Source organism: Topomyia yanbarensis, chromosome 3 (assembly GCF_030247195.1).
Source record: "Topomyia yanbarensis strain Yona2022 chromosome 3, ASM3024719v1, whole genome shotgun sequence".
Classification (NCBI taxonomy): domain Eukaryota; kingdom Metazoa; phylum Arthropoda; class Insecta; order Diptera; family Culicidae; genus Topomyia; species Topomyia yanbarensis.
The window spans coordinates 425,951,130-425,970,296 of record NC_080672.1 but is presented as its reverse complement, the minus strand read 5'-3'; the positions used below and the strand labels follow the sequence as shown (position 1 = coordinate 425,970,296).

General features: G+C 37.7%; 1 protein-coding gene across 6 annotated transcripts in view; it reads right to left on the bottom strand.

Annotated features, from left to right (window-relative positions):
- Positions 1-19,167, bottom strand: part of LOC131693044 (probable serine/threonine-protein kinase nek3) — a 293,881-nt gene that overhangs the window by 173,865 nt on the left and 100,849 nt on the right. For all 6 annotated transcript variants that reach the window (XM_058980523.1, XM_058980521.1, XM_058980522.1 and 3 more), the window contains exon 2: positions 3,898-3,951. The gene's annotated coding sequence lies outside the window, so the exon portion shown is untranslated. The remainder of the gene's footprint in view (positions 1-3,897; positions 3,952-19,167) is intronic.

Here is a 19,167-nt window from a genome sequence, read left to right as displayed (position 1 = left end):
TTAAAACGACCAAAATGATATCAACCTGAGCAATCATTCCCTACCACATCACAACATCAAGTTTAGTTCTCAATTTGTTATCAGACTCTGCTCGAGTAATAACGATAATTGAATTTGCCATAAAAAATCACACAATCAACAGTAAGTACAATATAACTAAATAATCATAATTTAATCGTAAGGCAATTACTAACACAAGACATATTTTATTTCAATTTTCACATTATAGATGTCCTTCTTAATATTTTTTTGAGTGATCTTCTATTCAGATCTATGCTTTTTAATAGGCTAGCATAGTTGGTAAATCGATTGCCTTCTAAGGTTCAATCGAAACAAATAAAATATCTGTATTTAACTATGTTCTTCATTGACATAGCTATTTTAATAAATTTTATAAACAACATTTAATCGCGGGACATTTATGTAAACTACTGGAGACCGAAGAATCCTCTGCCTCTCTTCATGTATCACGGGAAGGGGAGAGTCGTTAGTAAGTGTGCCAATAGCGTTATCATGTAATAATTACTCTGGACAGCTGACTGCCGAGAATTGGGGAAATTTATCATTTGTCGTATGATCTCCGGATAGGCGACTATGAGGAGTATTGCCTTTATTTCAATAAATCGATAACGTTCATTTTTGCATCATGCGAAAAAAAATTCATGGTTGACGGCGCCGGTGGTTGAGTGGTAAGCGTGACCGCCACTCATTCCAGTTGGCCTGGGTTCAATTCCAGCCGAGGTCGTTGAGATTTTTTTGAGGTGAAAAAAATCTGTGGTCACGTCTTCCTTCGGAAGGGAAGTAAAGCCGTTGGTCCCCGGTCCATGAAATTGGTGGATCCAGGTAGTGGAATCACCTCTCTGGCGTCGGTAAAGAAGAAGTATATCCAACTTCTATACTCTACTAACAAAAATATCCTCCGCCCGTGATAGTTGTGGAGTGCGCAGTAGTATATACGGCCTCTAGCAAAAGCAAGTATCGGACTAACAATTCCTGGCCGGCGCCGGTATTGATCAGAAACACTTTATGATTACCAGGAGTTGCACATTGAAAGATGTTTCGCTAATCCCAAGCATAATTATCTACTGATTCCCTGTGCAATATCAGCTAGTCCCGATCGATAACGAAGTAGCAGCCAGGGGTGGTCGCACAAGCTCAAGCTCAAGCTCATGCGAAATTGTTTTCTTGGTTTCTATCATGTCGGTGCTGATTTTACCCGGCGATCGTTTGAATAAAATGCGGATTCTTAAATAAGACGTGTTTTTGTGCGTCTTAATTTTTTCTTGTGCCAGGTACTATTCTTATAAATAGTTGGAATTGCACATGTATAATGTATAATGTATAATGTATAATGTATAATGTATAATGTATAATGTATAATGTATAATGTATAATGTATAATGTATAATGTATAATGTGAAGAACACTTAGAGAAACTTGGATATTCACGTTCTCGACGCAAACAATCTCATCAATGACTTTCGAAGGACCGAATTGTGATGGTAAGATGTGCGCAAGATTGTGCAGCATCACTGGTTTTAAGCGTTAGGCACAAATGTAACTGAACCATGCAAGAATTCGACAAACGATGTGGGTTGTGTTGCCTTTTTGAATGTCGAAAGCGCCTGACTAAATAGAAGCAATAATACATAAGATGATTGGAATGAACTGAAAGCAAGTATCGGTTACTAGTCAAATGGGTTCATGAAACGTCACATACTTGATTGCAGAATTGTGGCGTGCCGCTTCTCAATATAGCTGACGGAGTATTTCTAGTTCAGCAAGCTGCGCTCGTTTGCTTCCGCCAAGAACGGATGCGGATAGACCAGATATTTAAGCAACGATCCGTTATTTATCAACAAAGGGATTGATCATCTACACGTGTATTCCAACAACGCGAACGATTCCGTGAAACAAAATAAATCACGGTAGATTGCTACAACAGAAGTATTAATGATGTATTTCCACAACTGAACTGCTACGATGTGATGTATGTTCATATTGCAAATTAATTTATCATTCAGTGAGACCGAAATGTTATTTTAGCCATATTTGTACACCATCCGGAAGAGCCAAAACACGTTGTATTATAATCACCATCAGCGGATCAGACAAGCTGAAACTGGGACATACCCATAACTTCAATCCAACGGTCTGCGAAGAAATAAATATCCATTTTCCTAGAGATTCGCTAAACAGAGAAAAGGGATAACCAATAATACTCCGACCGTGGCTAAATTTTTTAAGACCTGAGGAGATACCTCAACTCAGGGACGCCTCCTGCTGTTAGTCGCCTCTTAGGTAGGTAGGTAGCAGATACGCAGTGGGTCTATTCTTTACTCAAATTCTTCGAGAGATTTCAGCTTGCCGGATACCACACGGCTTAATTTAATCGCAGGACATGGTTTATAACCAACGAAGGGACACTTTGTACTTTTGCTGAAATGCGGTACTGTGCCGCAAACTAAGCGACATCTAGTCACTTTAGTGTATCTCAAAATATTATTTGCTTGATTAAAACCGCTGCTGATTATCCCTGATTCGTTTTGATTACATGTAGTTTGTTCGTCGTTAGTTTTCTAGCTAAATAGTAGGAATAAAAACTAAAATGCATTGTAAGCGAAGAACGTTTACACGCCTCATATATAGTGATATGACTTAAACGAAATGGTATACTACAGTCAGAAATTTTTTCACGGACCGAATAAGAGGTTTGTTTCGTCAGTGACAGTATTGAGTAACTAGCAACATGGCCGACAGTATGGAAGCTTCCGATTGGGTTTCTCTTTTTCCCACCTCATCCTAGTGCCGAGTAAAATTGAAAGCGACTCTATCGAATCGGCTAGAACTATCGGATCAAACTAGCAGGCAGTTGATGGTATTGTAAACGTTTTAACAGTTGATCTACTCGGCTTTAGCTGATTGTTGGAAGTATATAAGCAGGGCCGTGGGTTCCAATATCGTGGGTCCAATATAAGAGCTCCTCCACCCACTGTAGATTATTCGACCATCGACCATTTCCAATCTGCAATGTATAGTGCATAGAATCTTTATAGTTGTGCACTAGTTCATTTGTGCGTAATACAGTGTATCAGCGAAAGAACGAAATTTAGATAAACATAGGGTTGTTAATGAATGTAAACTAAATGAATTTTAGAAAATGTAAAGAATAAATGTTGGATAAATTAGAAATCAAGAAAAAATTCATGAATAAAAAATGAAATAAAAAAATCGATGTACTGATCGCTCTGCAGCCCAACTCCGCCATTTAGCGATTCATAGGAAAATCGTTGTAGAATATTCAAATCACGAATGTATGTGGTCTCTACTACGAAAACTTCATCGTAACATTCCCGTCTCTTATACGACGTTCAATGTGGAAAACGCGCAAAAAAAATTATTTTGCATACTCTGTGAACTGTTAGCAAAAATGAAAATATTAGTAAGTTGCTAACTGATAGTAGTTCCCTGTCGCTGTGAAATTTTGTTGTGAACTCACTGGAAATTACTTTCAACCCGTCAAGTGTCCGAACCACAAATTCCAAGCGATTTGAAAATATTGCTATTTTTGCCAATTTGATGCACATCGTATGTATCTCTTTGAATTAGATTAAATAAGTATTGAAATCCATAAGAATAACTTATGACTTTGCGCCACAAGTATTTCATATATTGTAGATCATATGTTTGACTCATGGCTCGGAGAAGAAAATGTCCATCGAACCATTTCGGGTTTGTCATAAGTCATACTGATGAAATTTTTAAACCGTTCTTATACCTTTCATGTGGTTGTGCTCATTTAAATTAATATTGTTACAATAACACCGCATCACATTTCTCGATTTACAACATATATTTCCTATTTAAATTAACTTTACATGAATAAGTAGCACTTACCTTTAGTTTTATGTTATAATGTATCCGAGTGTGTCACGTCACAGTTCCAAAAACCTGCAAAATAAATAGAAAATAGATCTTGAGTGAATTGAATGTATTTCTTATGAAAAAAAAAAAAATACAAAGCGAGTTATGAGAAATATAAAAATATTTACTTAGATCTATTTTCCACAACTTCGCAAAAACATTAAATGTAGTCCCTTAAATTTGCGTCAGTGTATAAAAAACAGCCATTATTGTTTACATCACATGGAGGAGTAACTAGAACAATTTTCTGGCCAAAACTCGAAACATTTTTTTTCGATTTTTTCATCATGTTATTTTTTATGCATTTACGCATAATGAGACAAAAATAGGAGTATGTCTGCTTCCGAATGATACAAACTGTTATGAATAAGACAATATTATTACAGACGTAGTTGAACACAACCATCCCTATATGACATGTTTTATTCAAAGTTCAATGGTGACACGAAGAGTTTGAAAAATGCACGTGGCATATCTGTTTTCAAAATGTATATAACCCAGTTAAGAGAAATATTTTTCTGAGACGCACAAAGATGTCCTAAATTATAGTATATATATAAACGTTCAGTATAGAATTCAATTTATTTAGAATTACACTGCGGTTTTCGATTTTTTGGTCACATACCTTCCCATAGTGCAACGTTTCGAAGGGATACCCCTTCATCTTCATGGGAGAGTGGGGTTTGAACATTAATGAATTATAGTTTTCTCATAATATAAACCTTGTGCAATTTTTTTCAGGACTACAAATATTTTCTTTACCAAGTGGGATGTAATATTAAATTTGTTTCCGTGAGTGACTGTTGTATAGTAAAATGCAAAATCTATTTATAGGGAAAGAGCAGAAGTATTTTTCTTCTGTCTTCTTAAACCTTGAACATCAACTAATATTTCAAATAAGTAGAAGATCTTATGGCACAATTTAGAAAAAAGATAGAGAAATAGGAAGCTAGATGTGACTCATGAAAGTTGTTTCGAACATGAAGAGAGCGAGAAAGAGGGGGCGTGTGAGGAATGGCAGCTGATGACATTATTTTCATATATTTTACGATATTTTGATTTATTACATCCTTACTATAAATAATTCAACTGTTAACTTTTTCGCCATGACCAGTATAACCTAAAGCTATGCCTAATCCAACGGGTAAATACATCAACTCTGGACAAATTTTCACTTTGAAGTGAACTTACATATCAATTTTTGCGAATAAGTCCATTAATTATTCACAAAAAGTTTACGGAATTGATTTTCTTGAGTCACATGGATGTGCTTTCATACTCCGATATTCAAAATCGGTTTAGTTTACCTTAAAACACCAGTAAAGCAATTCTTTTTTTGTTATTGAATATTCGTAAGTGAAGAATAAAAATATAAAATGTTGAATACTTTCACCGTTCGTGAACAGATTTTGACAATCGATAGCTTGTTAGAAAGGTATTTTTATAGGATCATTATTAGCACATACCGCGATTAAATTGCGTGACTTCTACCCTTCCCTAAATTGCCTACGTGGTATATGGATGGCCCCTAACTTGTTTACATAAACTACACACGATTTTTTTTCAATTTCATCTCCTCTGTATAATATCATTTCCAAGTTCCTAGTGTTGATATCAGGCGAATATGTTTTATTCTATAATCCAGAGCCGGAAGCTCACGGAAAAGCATAAAATTGTTAGTGCAAAAACAATGGTAAAGCAAACTGCACAGATAAAACTCCATCCGTCTTGATATGGATATAAGTGTTAACTGCAAATGCACAATACAACCAGCCAGTTGCAGTCAATTTGCCAATAGTATTACAGCAGTTGCTTCCCTATGTTCTCGTTCACTCGCCAGGCAGCTTGCCAAAATGTGTTGCACATAAATATACGAGAAGCACCCAATAAAACAGCTCCACCGTTGGGAAGACTTTTTACCAGGAGAACGCTACTAGCTTCTGGTAGCTCTTCTTTGGGAGTCTCAACCCGACACCCGCGGAAAGAAATGCAGGCAGTCTCGCAGCGAAATCGGGAAAAGGGTGAAATGTAAATAAGGAAATGGAGCGAAATTGAGCTGTTGTTATTAGTGCACATGTAGGTATAGGTATAGAGGTACGACCACCGGCAGTGTATCGAGGAAGTGAAAAGGCAGAAAAAAATCTACTGGAACGAAACGAAAGGCCAAGATCTGTCGGTTTTGATAACAATAAAGAGAAAATTTGTTTCTGTTTTTCGTCTTCGTTGGCACTCCTAGGTATTACCGATGGTGGCGAAGCCGTTAGTAGAAGGTATAAAAATTACTCCGGATTTCATGCTAGGAAGGTGTTCATGCGGACGATGGTCAAACAGGGAAATCTGATTTCGATAAAACGTCCCTTTTCCAGTTCCAGATCGTCAACGTAGAACGGAATAAAATGCACACTTTTAAAACCAATTTGCTCTGCCAGTCAAGGTTTGGATTTATTGAGTGCAAATCAATTTCATATATAGTGTTAGAAACGATGTCGTCAAACTGATACGTACTCGATTGAAATTCCAATGAACTTGAAATGTTGTAACAATATATGCAATTAGCACTGCATTGAGGTCTATCATAACCTAAAAACCGAATAGCATGCAAATCGCATCGTATCGTTGATCAATATGATAGACTATCGGATTGATGTGAGCTGAACTATTTATTCATCATTCGATACATGATCGTACAATGCCACTAGAACAACACAGCACACGACCAACGAAATTCTTAGAAAATTAATTAGCTAATAAATGTACAATCATCGTTTATCCAGCTGCAATCTCGACCGAATTGTGCTGCTGTGCGTGTGTTTATGGATCCGATCAGGGGGAGGGGGTGGAGAGGGTATCCCATACAAGATCTATCGAAGGCAGAACACGAGAAACAGCGCAAAATGTATGAGTCATACAATGTATATGAACGCCACATTATTTCGCGATAATGGTTAGGCAATAACAATAGCAATAACTGTGAAAGCGATATAATAATAGAATCGAAACATAAATACGCTACTGCGGCGCTAGAGTAGTGGAGCTCCTCGTGAGCCATTGTTGGGTTAGAAGCAGTACTAAATTGTCGTGCTTTTACCTGATTGTAATACATACGTCGGCGAAGGTGAACCGTTTTGTAGCATGGCATATATTGATGCCAGCTGCTCCGTATCATGAACAAGAAGTGGGAAATCAGAAATCGCAAACTAACGTTAATAGACACTTAAAAGGAACATTTTGTAACAATACGGTAAACTATTGCGAAGGTATGAGATTATTGGAAGTGTGGCATCACTGCTGCAAAACAACTACACTACACTACATGCTAGTAACGATGGTTCTATTCAAAAAAGCCCCCTCCCGTCTTCACTGTTTTCGTATTCTGGAGGCAAACCAGCAATCCTCATGGAGAAGTTTGCCCTGGGCTCTGCTTGCCGCCGGCTAACTACATCGCTCCAGAGGATTGTCGATGAACCCGATGGAGAATGCCTTAGAACAGTAGCACCCCGAAATGGCATCGCCCAGCACAGCAATACAGTGTACGTTCTGTGTTTATGAATGGATAAAATCAGCGATAATGAATTTATGCAATTTGTATGCAGAGAACGTGTGAATCACTGTGTGCCAAACGGTCCGAAAAAATACCAGAAACATGGACTTTGTGTAGTGGGTGGGAGAAGGGGTACTGTACGGGGGAGGAATGCACTGCGGATGAATACGCCTGACTTAGTAATGGAGTCGTTTGTTGCAAGCCATTCCGTGCTCATACCGGCTACCACAAGGAGGATACAGTACCGTATTGTAATTCTCTTGTTTTCCTCAGAAAGTGGATTAATTCCCGATCTTTCTGGTTTACAAAGAGGACATTTTCACACTGATTATTTTGCAGAATTTCATCTCACTGATTCGAAGGCTTTAATAGTGTGGACACAAGAATACTTAAAATCATATATCCTCAATCTGTTTAAATTGTATTCAATATCCACACTGATAGAATATATTCGTAAATCGCTAGGAATTAGTCTCGTACAGAAAGTTTTCATAATATATACGAATTTTTCGTACATATTATGAATCATTCGTAGTTCTATTGAAACATTTTTATTTTTTATTACGAGTTTTTCGTGAAAACCACGAAACGACTTTCGTTGACTTATTACGAAACAGCTTCGTTCGGCAAACGAATTGTTCGCTGCTATATACGAATATCTTTATAATATTTACGAGCACCATTCGTCAAACCGCCAACGTCAGAAGAGCTTCAATAGAGGTAGAATATGGAGTCATTGTTGATATACGTCAGATAAATGTTGATCATTACGACGGTCTCGGTCTGATTAAATATTTAGTAGAAGAAAAGAAAGATTTTTTGAACCTCTTTCGCTTCCAGTTGATCCAGAAACTGGAGCAGTACGGATTCAGTTGAACCATCGCGAGCTGCGCGTTGGTTTTGTATGAATAAGTTTGAGTTTTTCTCTGCCGGCGCAATGTCAAAATAATGTGCTATTAAATACGAAAACTTCTCTTAGATGAACGAACTGAATTCGTGCGACCAACGAAGTCGTTCGTAATATACTCAAACATTTACTGAAATAAACGAATCATTTCGTTTCATTCACGAAAAATAATGTCGTTATAAACGATAACATTCGTTCCATGTACACAAGATAATACTTTACACAACAGTCTTTCTAGTTCTCAATAGAGGTGAGTAGGTTGAAATAAAATCTATTTTGCCAGATCGATCCTTTTAGTTAATAAAAAAATCAAGCGGCCATTTCTTCGTATCACAATAAAATCGATTTGGCCACATCGATTTTCATAAATTAAAAAAAATCGATATTGTCAAACATCGATCCCAAAAGATCGACTGAAAACAATAAGAGGCTAATAAATACGAAAAAAATTTGAGATAAACGAAATGAATTCGTGCGGCCATCGAACCATCGAAATCGTTCATCATATATTGAAATAAACGAATCATTTCGTTTCATTCAAGAAAAATAATGTCGTTATCAACGATAACATTCCTGCAATGTACACCAAATATGTAAAATTTATGGGAACTTTCGTTCATCAAGCGGCCATTACTTCACACCACAATCTTTCTAGTCCTTAATAGAGGTGAGCAGGTTGAAATAAAATCGATTTTGCTAGATCGATCTTTTTAGTTAGTTGAAAAATCGTTGTTGTCAAACATCGATCCTAAAATATGGATTGAAAAAATAATATGCTAATAAATACGAAAACTTTCCTAAGATGAACGAAATGAATTGGTGCGACCAACGAAATGGTTCGTAATTTAATACACAAACGTGTATTAAAATAAACAAAACAATTCGTTTCATTCACGAAAAATAATGTTGTTATCAACGATAACATTCGTGCAGTGTACATTAAATGTGTAAAATTTACGAAAGCTTTCGTTCACCAAACGGCCATTCTTGTTCATGAAATGAACGAAACCTACTATTTACAATGCACGAAAATACTTCGTTGCAGAAAACGACGAATGAATTCGTGCATTGCATGATCGAATTCATTAAATTTACGAATTTATATTATCAGTGAACAAATTAAATGTTTGCAAGCACGATAGAAAAATAACAAACTATTCGTAAACGAAGAAAGTTTAACATATGTATCTTTATATATTCGGTGGTTTAATTAACATTAACTCTGAAATGTTCTATATTTGGAGTCCATTGGTGGAATCCTGAAAAGGACTATTTGTGGAATCCACAAACACGCGTGCTATGGAATGAAAAGTACTAAACTAACTAAGGGCTTTTGGTTTAACAAAAATAACATGCAGATTGGAACAATTAGTCAGCTGCAAAACAAGGTCTGCCTTCTCACGCTACTTACATCAGATAAATATTTCGAAATAAAAAGAAACAACCTTTCCCTTCAGAATCTAATATGAAATACTGATAGCTTGAGACGTGACATCGGCTTTTATCGATGCAGGCTTTTTACTACCTTCATGCAGAGTAACGATAAAATATTTGCGGATTTTTCACATCCTCCGATTTCTATAATATTGCAGACTTTTGGATTTGGTTTGACTTTCGCCAATTTCAGCATTGCAATATACTCTTAAATAACTGTACATTTTTGTATTGTTTCGGGAGGATAATTTTAAACAAATCACAGATTGTTGTAAATTTCAGATTGTCAATGTACGCGCAAGCAACAAGTAACGAATATAAACGGCGGAATTAGGTTGTCGTTGTCATCGTCAAGAATTATTTTTCAAACTGGTTCTTCATTGTTGGTTATAGCTCTGAAAAGGGCTTTTAATTTACAAAAATAACATGCGAAATGGAACAATCAGTCAGCCGTAACAACGGTTTGCCGTCTCTTCCAGCCGCGCGCTACTTACATCGGATAAATAATTAAAATTGGAAAGAAACAAACAACCTTCCCCTTCAACAGATAATTTGAAATAGTTTGAAACGTGACATCACTTTCGCATTGTTGATGGAAGGACTGCCTTCATGCAGAATAACGAACAAAAATTTGCCGATTCTTTTTGGTACGGCTTTCGCTAGTTGGCAGTGTTGCCATATCCTCCAATTTTCTGAAACATTGCAGAATTTTGGATTATGTTTCCGAAAGATTATTTTTAATAAATCACAGGTTTTCACCAATTTCAGCCTGGAAATGTACTTTAAGTAGCTGCACATTTTTGTATTGTTTCGGAAGGATAAATTTAAACAAATAACAGATTGTTACAAATTTCAGATTGCTTGCGCGTATGCAAGCAACAAATAACGAATATAAACTGCGCAATTGGATTATCGCTGTCAATGATTGGACATATTCAAATTTGATCTTCATTGTTTGTTATAGCCCTTAAAAGGGCTTTTAATTTAACAATAATATGCAGAATGGAACAATTAGTCAGCTTCAACTGAGGTTTGCCAACTCTTCCAGCCGCGCGCTATTTACATCGGATCACCCCCAGCGGCAGCAGTGATCAAATGCAGCACTCATCGCAGATCATTGTCAACATGCATGATTACTACTGCTGTTCTTTACGGCCCGATGTTCGATGGGAGAATGAAGTCGCTCGGGAAATGATATTCTTTAAATAGTCGAGGATGACGTAATTTATAGAAGCGGTCTGGGTGCTCAAATCTGTCGTACGAGACGCTATAGGCACGATGTTATTTGACTGGCAAAAGAGCAACAACTGATTCAAACAGGCACACGGCACATTTATTTATAACTTTTCGTGTTCGTTTGAATCACCAAGCTGCTCCCTATTGACGGCGCTGCCGGGGATAGATTGACTAATGTATGGGAGTTTTCACGTTTTCGAGATCTGTTCATTTTTACTTGTTTTTCAATAGTGTACTATTGAAATACAAAAACAATATAGCAATAAAACATAATTTCAGTTAATTCCGAATTGTTTGGTGATAACCAGACGGAAAACCGTTCATAAATAACAAAGTTATTAGCGTTCAAAATAGTGACGCAAAAACGTGACATGGTTTGATTTTAGATTTTAGAATGACACCCTGCCCCAGATAGTGCAGTAAGATATTTTCAATGTCAAAAAAAAAAATACGGTAAAATGATGAGAGCAAAGTGCGAAAAGGGGATCCTCAGAAATGGTAAGCTTTAGCTCTGAATTTGGGGAGCTTTGGAGTTTTTGATTGTGTGTAGAATGCCTGCGTAAGTGGCATTGAGCCCATCTACATCTGTTCGGTGATTCACCGTGTTGGGTGTGCTAACTATATGACACATAAAAAAGAACAAATGGCGTCTGTGTTCTTAGACATAAAAGGAGCATTCGACTCTGTTTCCATTGATGTTCTCTCAGAGAAACTACATCAATGTGGTCTTTCACCAATATTAAATAATTATTTATTCAACTTATTGTCAGAAAAGCACATGTATTTTTCATATGGCGATCTTTCTGCACTGCCTATCACCGACACCAGAGAGGCGACTCTGCCATCAAACCCCTAGACTTGCCACTTAACTACCAGCGCCGTCTTTGAGATACTAATTCGTTGAATATGAAAATGATAATATTACTTATAATGTACTTGTTTGCTATATTCGCCTCTCTGAACCGTTCACTATAAAAGAAAGCACAAAATTTCTGTCAGAATATGCAACAAAAATCTACCTCACCAACAATTTGTGCATGAAGAGATACTATTTCAAAGAATTGTTCTATTCCTGCAGTGAAAATGCAAATATCTAAAATGAATGAACCTGGAATCGCGCACTTTGATTTAACATAATATTGATTGATTTCAATGGCTTCAATATTTAATATTGCTGTATGCAAATTTTTTACATTTTAACGACATTCAATTAGCTAGAGATTACTGGGTAGGGAAAGTTATGAAAATAAGAGCAAGGCTGTGAAGTATACAGATCGGAAAACTAGAAGTGGCAGGGTCATCAGAACAGGCTTAATATCGTACGGGCTTAACTTTTGTCTTCTGCAAATGAGGGTCGAGCTTAGGCAGGTTGTCTGTAAATGTAGTTGAATTATGATTGAAGTAAATGTGGCTTTTTAAAGCTGGCAATTGACTTATTCCAGCTGCATCATATCAGGAACAGTAAGAAATTGAGAACATTTGTAAATCACGTAGTCGTCAACTATTAACAAGCCGATTTTTTTGGCATTTGGCATATTGCTAAATATTTTCCAGGATTTTCATAGTATAAGGATCTAATGAATTGTCGACATTGTAGTCTTGACGTTTAACCCGTTTTACTTCATCATTCTTCATTATTGACGGAGGCATTCTTCAGCCTCAAACAACGTCTTACGAATATGAAGGTCAGATTATATCGTATGGGGTGGGAATAGCGCAGCTGGTAAGACCATTACACTGTACGCAGCTCACCTGAGTTCGAACTCTCACAACTGGATATAGTTTGTTAGGCCCTTTGCCGCGTTCGGTCAGATTGGTCAGAAGTGCTAATATCTTTTTAATAGCTACCAAAATAATCTTCCGTTGTTTGACGGTACCTGGACATTTACAATGTCACAGTGATAGATATCTTAAATTTTTGTCAATAGATTTTGATTGTTACAGTGTTACCATTTGGGCTCTTTACCCCATAGACCAGTTGCCAGCTCTCTTTTTGCCATACTACTGTTCGACACGGACGTAGACAGTAATAGATACGCTATAATACTACGTATAACAGTTAGGAGGCATAACTATACTCTCCGATCTGTGTCTTGGATAATGAAAGTACATAACGTTTTTTTGTATATGAATATTTGATGTAATAACTAAAGTACTTGGGATGAAAATATAATGAAAGCACACGTAAATTATTTTCAAACGGTCTAATTAAGTACCTAAGCTTTAATATGTAACACATGACACAAATCATTAAATTACACAGGACACACGCCTTAGGAAAACAGGAATATCGGACCCAGCCACCCAACAGCACACGTGTCGCATCGCCACACCAACAGCACACCATCGCAACAGCATCCCGTCGTAGTAGCCATCGCAACAGCAACCGACCGTTTCCCGCTTCGTCCCAGCGCACAGTGATCACCTTCCATACAAAAGTCGGACAAAACCTCAAAAGTGGCCCGAATTTGATGAAAGCTTCACATTAGGGTAATTTTGTGATGCTGAATTCATATTTGATGTTTATTTTTTGTTTTTTATTTCCTCAAAATTTTGGCACTTAGGGTGGTTCGAAAATTCAACATTTATAAATATAAAGTGCACTATTTCCAAAAATTTATTTTCAAATAATTAGGTGCGGTGAATTTTTTAGCAGAACACACATTTTATCAATTGTTGCTAATGATAAGACACATCTATAAATTATATTGCGAACCCTGGGTAGTCAAAGGCTACCATGCGTCTCCTTCAGACGTATCATGAAAAATCACCTTTTTTCATACCTCGGGGCAGAAAGGGGCAAAACAAGATATTCATTTTCGGAAAGTACACTAATTTTCAAGTATCGTGAACAACAAGCGATCTTTCCGAACCGTTTCAAAAAAAAAGTACAGCCACTTTGAACATTATAACTTTAAACTATTGCTCGATTTATTATTTGTTTTTCATGTCTGAGCGAGAAGCAAGGCTTGTATCGACTAAATCGAATGGCAGCTATAGGTCCAGCGAGTAACCTTTCACATGAAATCAGTTTGACCCCAATCGGAATCTTAACTAAAAAGATATATGCATTTGAATAACTTAGGTTTGAAAATAGTTTTCCTCTGAATTTATCATCTATTTCACCTTTGAAGTCATGTAAAAAATCGAACTATCGTCCTCGGGACTTAATATTTCGAGAAAACTCTATTCAACCTGTTAAAAACAGAGAAAAATGTTAAATCATGAAAAATCAAAAATAAAATTTTGAGGTTTTGTCCGGCTAGGCGACACTGTGCAGCGTTTGCCGGCCGGCCTTGCACACCTACTACACTCACACATAAAATTGTAAGTTACAATAAATAATTGAAAAAAGTAAAAACCTAGCGGTGCAATTGTGCCTTTCTCATTTCTCTAAACTATGGCACGGAGGCTTTTTATGTTCAACATAATTGTGGAAATGTCCATTACATTCTTAGTACACTTTGCACTTATACACAATGGCATGCCAGCCACGAACTTGATGAGCTACGTGTCGACGGTGAAACACTTGAAACAAAAAAGTATCATACTCCATTAGCCTAATCAGCATTAGATCAATGTTATCTGCTTGCTAACTCATTTTGTCATGCGGGGGTGGGTGTGTAAGGAGGGCGAAAGTCCCATGAACGAACGACTCCCCAGCTTAAATTGGTATGCTTTGTGATATAGTGGTGGTTTAAAGATGATGGGGTTGAAAGGGAGGGGTATGAGGGTTGGATGGGGTGGTGGCCTGAGGGGTGATTTAAGGAGATTTTTAAAGGAGGGTAATGAACAGTAGAGGGGGGGTGAAACCCCTCTCCGTAAACCATCAACTACGCCCCTGTTAAAATCCAGACACCTTATGCGAGTCGAAAAAAAAATTTGGCCGGGATTAGGTTGATTGCATAACCTTTCTATATGAGAAAGGCAAAAATGTGCCAAAATCCAAAAAAGTGAATCGTCGTCAAATTTTTTTTCGAGTTTGCATCAAATCTCGACGTTTCATGCACCTTGAACACATTTTGCATCAAAAATAAAAAATCTATTTTTAATTTTTCCTATAGTTTATATGAGAAATTTCTGCGTGGCCGCACTCTGAAACCCGTAATTCCGGAACCAGAATTCCGATCGATCCAAAATTCAATAGCAGCCGATGGGAAGGTTGCACCTTTCATTTGAGACTAAGTTTGGGCAAATCAGTCCAGCCATCTCTGAGAAAAATGAGTGACATTATTTGACACATACGCACATACATACACACCCACACATACACACACATACACACATACATACACACATACACACACACATACAGATTTTTTCCGATCTCGACGAACTGAGTCGAATGGGATATGGCACTCGGCCCTCCGGGCCGGGATTAGGTTGACGTTTTTCAGAGTGATTGCATAACCTTTCTATATGAGAAAGGCAAAAAGACCGTGTTTGTTCTTCTGATTGGAACAGAGTGACGTTGAGCCGACCCTGAAGCCTCCGTGCCTCAAGCTCGAGCTAGCCAAGAAAAGAGTCCTTCGGAGTCCACCCCAAACGGTCCCCGTGGCTATACCAGTGACTAGGGGCAATAATAACCGCGCCTGGTCCCGCAACTAACAACAGTATTTTTAATACATTCACATGGTTGAATGATTTGGCTTCAGTTTGAAAAGTAAATCTCAAGGTAACAGAGAGGGTTCCCTGATGCTGGGTATTTTTTTTATTTGGATTATGGAGGTTTCAACCTTAAGGTCATTCGCCTCTTCGGGTTAGAAAAATTTCTTATGAAACATTTCTAACCCTATATGCGGGGTCGGGACTCGAACCCTGGTGCGCTGCGTACAAGGCTATCGATTTACCAACTACGCTACGTCCACCCCCCATGCTGGGGATCATTTTTTGATTATCCTACTCTACAGCAGTTTATACCTATACCTGATACGCCAAATACGAATTGCCTTCCTACCCATTGGTCCAATGCGTTAGCTTAAATAGCAGGCTTTTCGTTGCATCCATACAAGATTATTATTACACTTTGATTTTTGGGTGCATGGGTTCTCAACAATGGCGCAAAGATATTGGTTTAAATTTATGGTCATTCCATTGATTGGAAGCAGAATACCTAACGAAATAATATCTAAATAATTATCAAAATATTCCCTCAGTAATTGGGTCTAAAAATTAACGTATGTTTATCAGCGCTTTATCTCACTGTTAGATCTATTACATAGTATCACATAGTGTCCAGTGTATTTATTCATCATTAAGCATAAGATAGTTCGCAGCGTTCACGTAGGGGTGAAATTCATTGCTGGGCCAATAAAAAAATCATGCGTGCTTGTATCAAGTGTTGATATTTTATTATTTACCATCAAGTTAAGGGATCCGCTCACTACAATAGCTTTTTCAGTTATGAATATGGGATAAAAAATAGAGTCAGGCCTTGGAAGAATTTTTCAAAGTAGAAGCGTTTTCATTTTCATTTTGCATTGTGAAGAAGATAGAACCATAATTCAACAATATTTCGGGCTTTCCATTGCACGATTTGGTTTCCGAAGTTTTGTTTATTATTATCCTATCTGTCATGTGTCACTAGTCGTGACGAATTATAAATGTATTGTTTAACTAATCTTGATGCTAACTAACGTTATTCAGTGATTGCAAGCAGAAAATCCATTCTTTGACAGCTGAGCGGAAGTGAATCCTTTAATGACCATTTTTGATCAAAATCAGTGCAGCGCGAGAAGCTTCTAAATTTTCCTTGCTGATTCCTGATTGCTACCATTCTCTTAACTTATTGACAATAATCAAATTGCATTAAAAAGGAGTACAGCAAAATAGCTTTTACCCAAAATTGAACTTTTGGAACTAGCGTCATCCGGCGCTAGCTTAGTCATGTCACTAAGTTAGTGTCAGATTCTGATGAGGCGAAAAAGGAGTCAAAGGCAGTCTAATGACATACGTTTTTTTTAGTTTTTATAAATATATCGAGGAAACGTAAATATATAGAATATATATCTTATTAAACACAATAACTTTAGTTAATGCTAATAACTGTTTATACTGAAATGAATAATAAAAGTCCTAGTTTTTGTGCGCAAAACTTACATAAATCATCCGTTACAGCTATTTATAAACTTTGTTGTTATAAACCACAAGAGCATAAAGGGGCTATCGGATTGCTTGCCATCGTTTCAATTATTTCTTTCCAATGGATGGGATGTACACTTAGAGTAAAACGTTCCTTGCCAAGCACCATCAATCAAGTCACTACAATTTAAATGAAGTTGCATCCTGACTGCTGGTGGTAGTAAAAGAAACCTCAATTCGAAAAAAGAACACTTGTTTACCGCCATCAAGCTGACAGTTGGGCGGAAAACTGAACACTTTTCGCCAAGAGCTGTTGGCACCATTTCCTGCTAAACAGTTTCCCTCCAGCACGCGCGCAAACCGGTGGAGTAGCAGTGGGAAACTTAATTGAAAAAATCACTAAATTCATCATCGTTATCCAATTCAACGTCGCTGTTGCGTTCCTCTCGGGACCCGACCGACAGCTACCGGCGTGAAGTAAGCATTCCGGATGTCACCGGGAGCAAACATCTCCGGTGAACCACTTCCACTGCCGCCTGCCATTGAATTGCGTCGAAAAAAAAGAACAGAACCCCAACAGAACCCCAACTCGAAGCGCCCGAGGAATGATGTCAAATGTGACAACTGGGAGTAGTTGGGACGAAATAAATAACAGAAATATAAATAAAATACAAACATTTATCATCTTCGTCCGTCTCGCATCGGTCGGGTCAGCCTTCAGCCTCCAGGAGCTGGTTCGCGTCTCGCACATTCCACCGAGAAGAGCTTCTTTGTGGCAGTGATGCGCGATAACGGTTAAATAGACTGACTGGCAGACCCGGCCACATCCGTTCTGGCTACAACTTGTGCTAAGCGAGATCTTTTTTGAACTTGACGAGCACATCCTGCCTCTCGCTCTCGGTGGCTTGCAGTTTGCCACCCATTCCGCCCGGTCGCACTGTGCCACCGTTGATGCGCTGCTGTTCGCTCGATGCCCGGTATATATGTATGTACGTTCACAAATCTAATACCAACACTCATCTATCATTTCGGTTTCGTTCTTGTGCCTTTGCTCGCTTTTTGAAAAGAATATTTTCTTCCCTTGCGGAGAGGAACCCCAAGCCGCCGTCTCGCGTCCAGCAGTCGGACGGAATAAACTGCGGGAAATCGGTGGAATGTGCGCGCACCCGGGAAAAATAACAGCTAATCATGGTTAGTATATTTATCACTGGATCTTTTCCGCTGGAAGAATACTTTACAACGCGCGTTCCGGCGGACGAAGTCTCGAATGATGGAGTGCTGATTATGTATTTCGAACGTTAAATGGCTGAATTATTTGGTACAAGTTTGCATAGAAGGAATTTGCGCGAAGTAATTAGCAGCTTGTTTTGATCTGGATGTAACAATAGATTAAGGAATTTATTCCATTTCAAACCGAAAGACCAAGTTGATTTATTATTTACGGCAATGTTGATGTGGCTATCGGGTATACCGGCGGGGATCAACTCAATCAAGCGTGGCGGATGATTATGGCGGGAAGTCTCTGGTGAAAACAGATCTAATTATAGGGGGAAGTGGTGGTGCCTTTTGATTATGAAATAGAATTTTTGACGAGCTTCCTTAGCTTTTCATGTCATCCAATCAAGGACCATGGCTGGTTAACTTGAGACGGCAAACAATACTATCTGCTGCAAAAAATCGAATCATTTTTAGTCTGTACCGAGCACGAATCTGTTGTTGGGGACTTCTTTGGCAATTCGTTCGAGCCTAAGGTAAATCGCTGTTGCGAACTGCTTGATGTGTTTGTTTGCATCTTCCCTGGAGGTTATCTCCTCTTTATTGCTTCATTCGAGGCTTTGAAACACAAATTAAACGGAAACTCTGGTGTTCCGGTTTTTCTGTGTACTGTAGTCAGTGATGTACCAAATCTAGATTTTTAAAATTTTGGAGAAATTTTTGTTATTATTTCTGTATTTTAATATATGTCAACAATTTTTAAATATCCTTGAACGAACCTTTATAAAATAAAGGTATAGAATCTGCTTAAGCTTTGAATTTATTATCC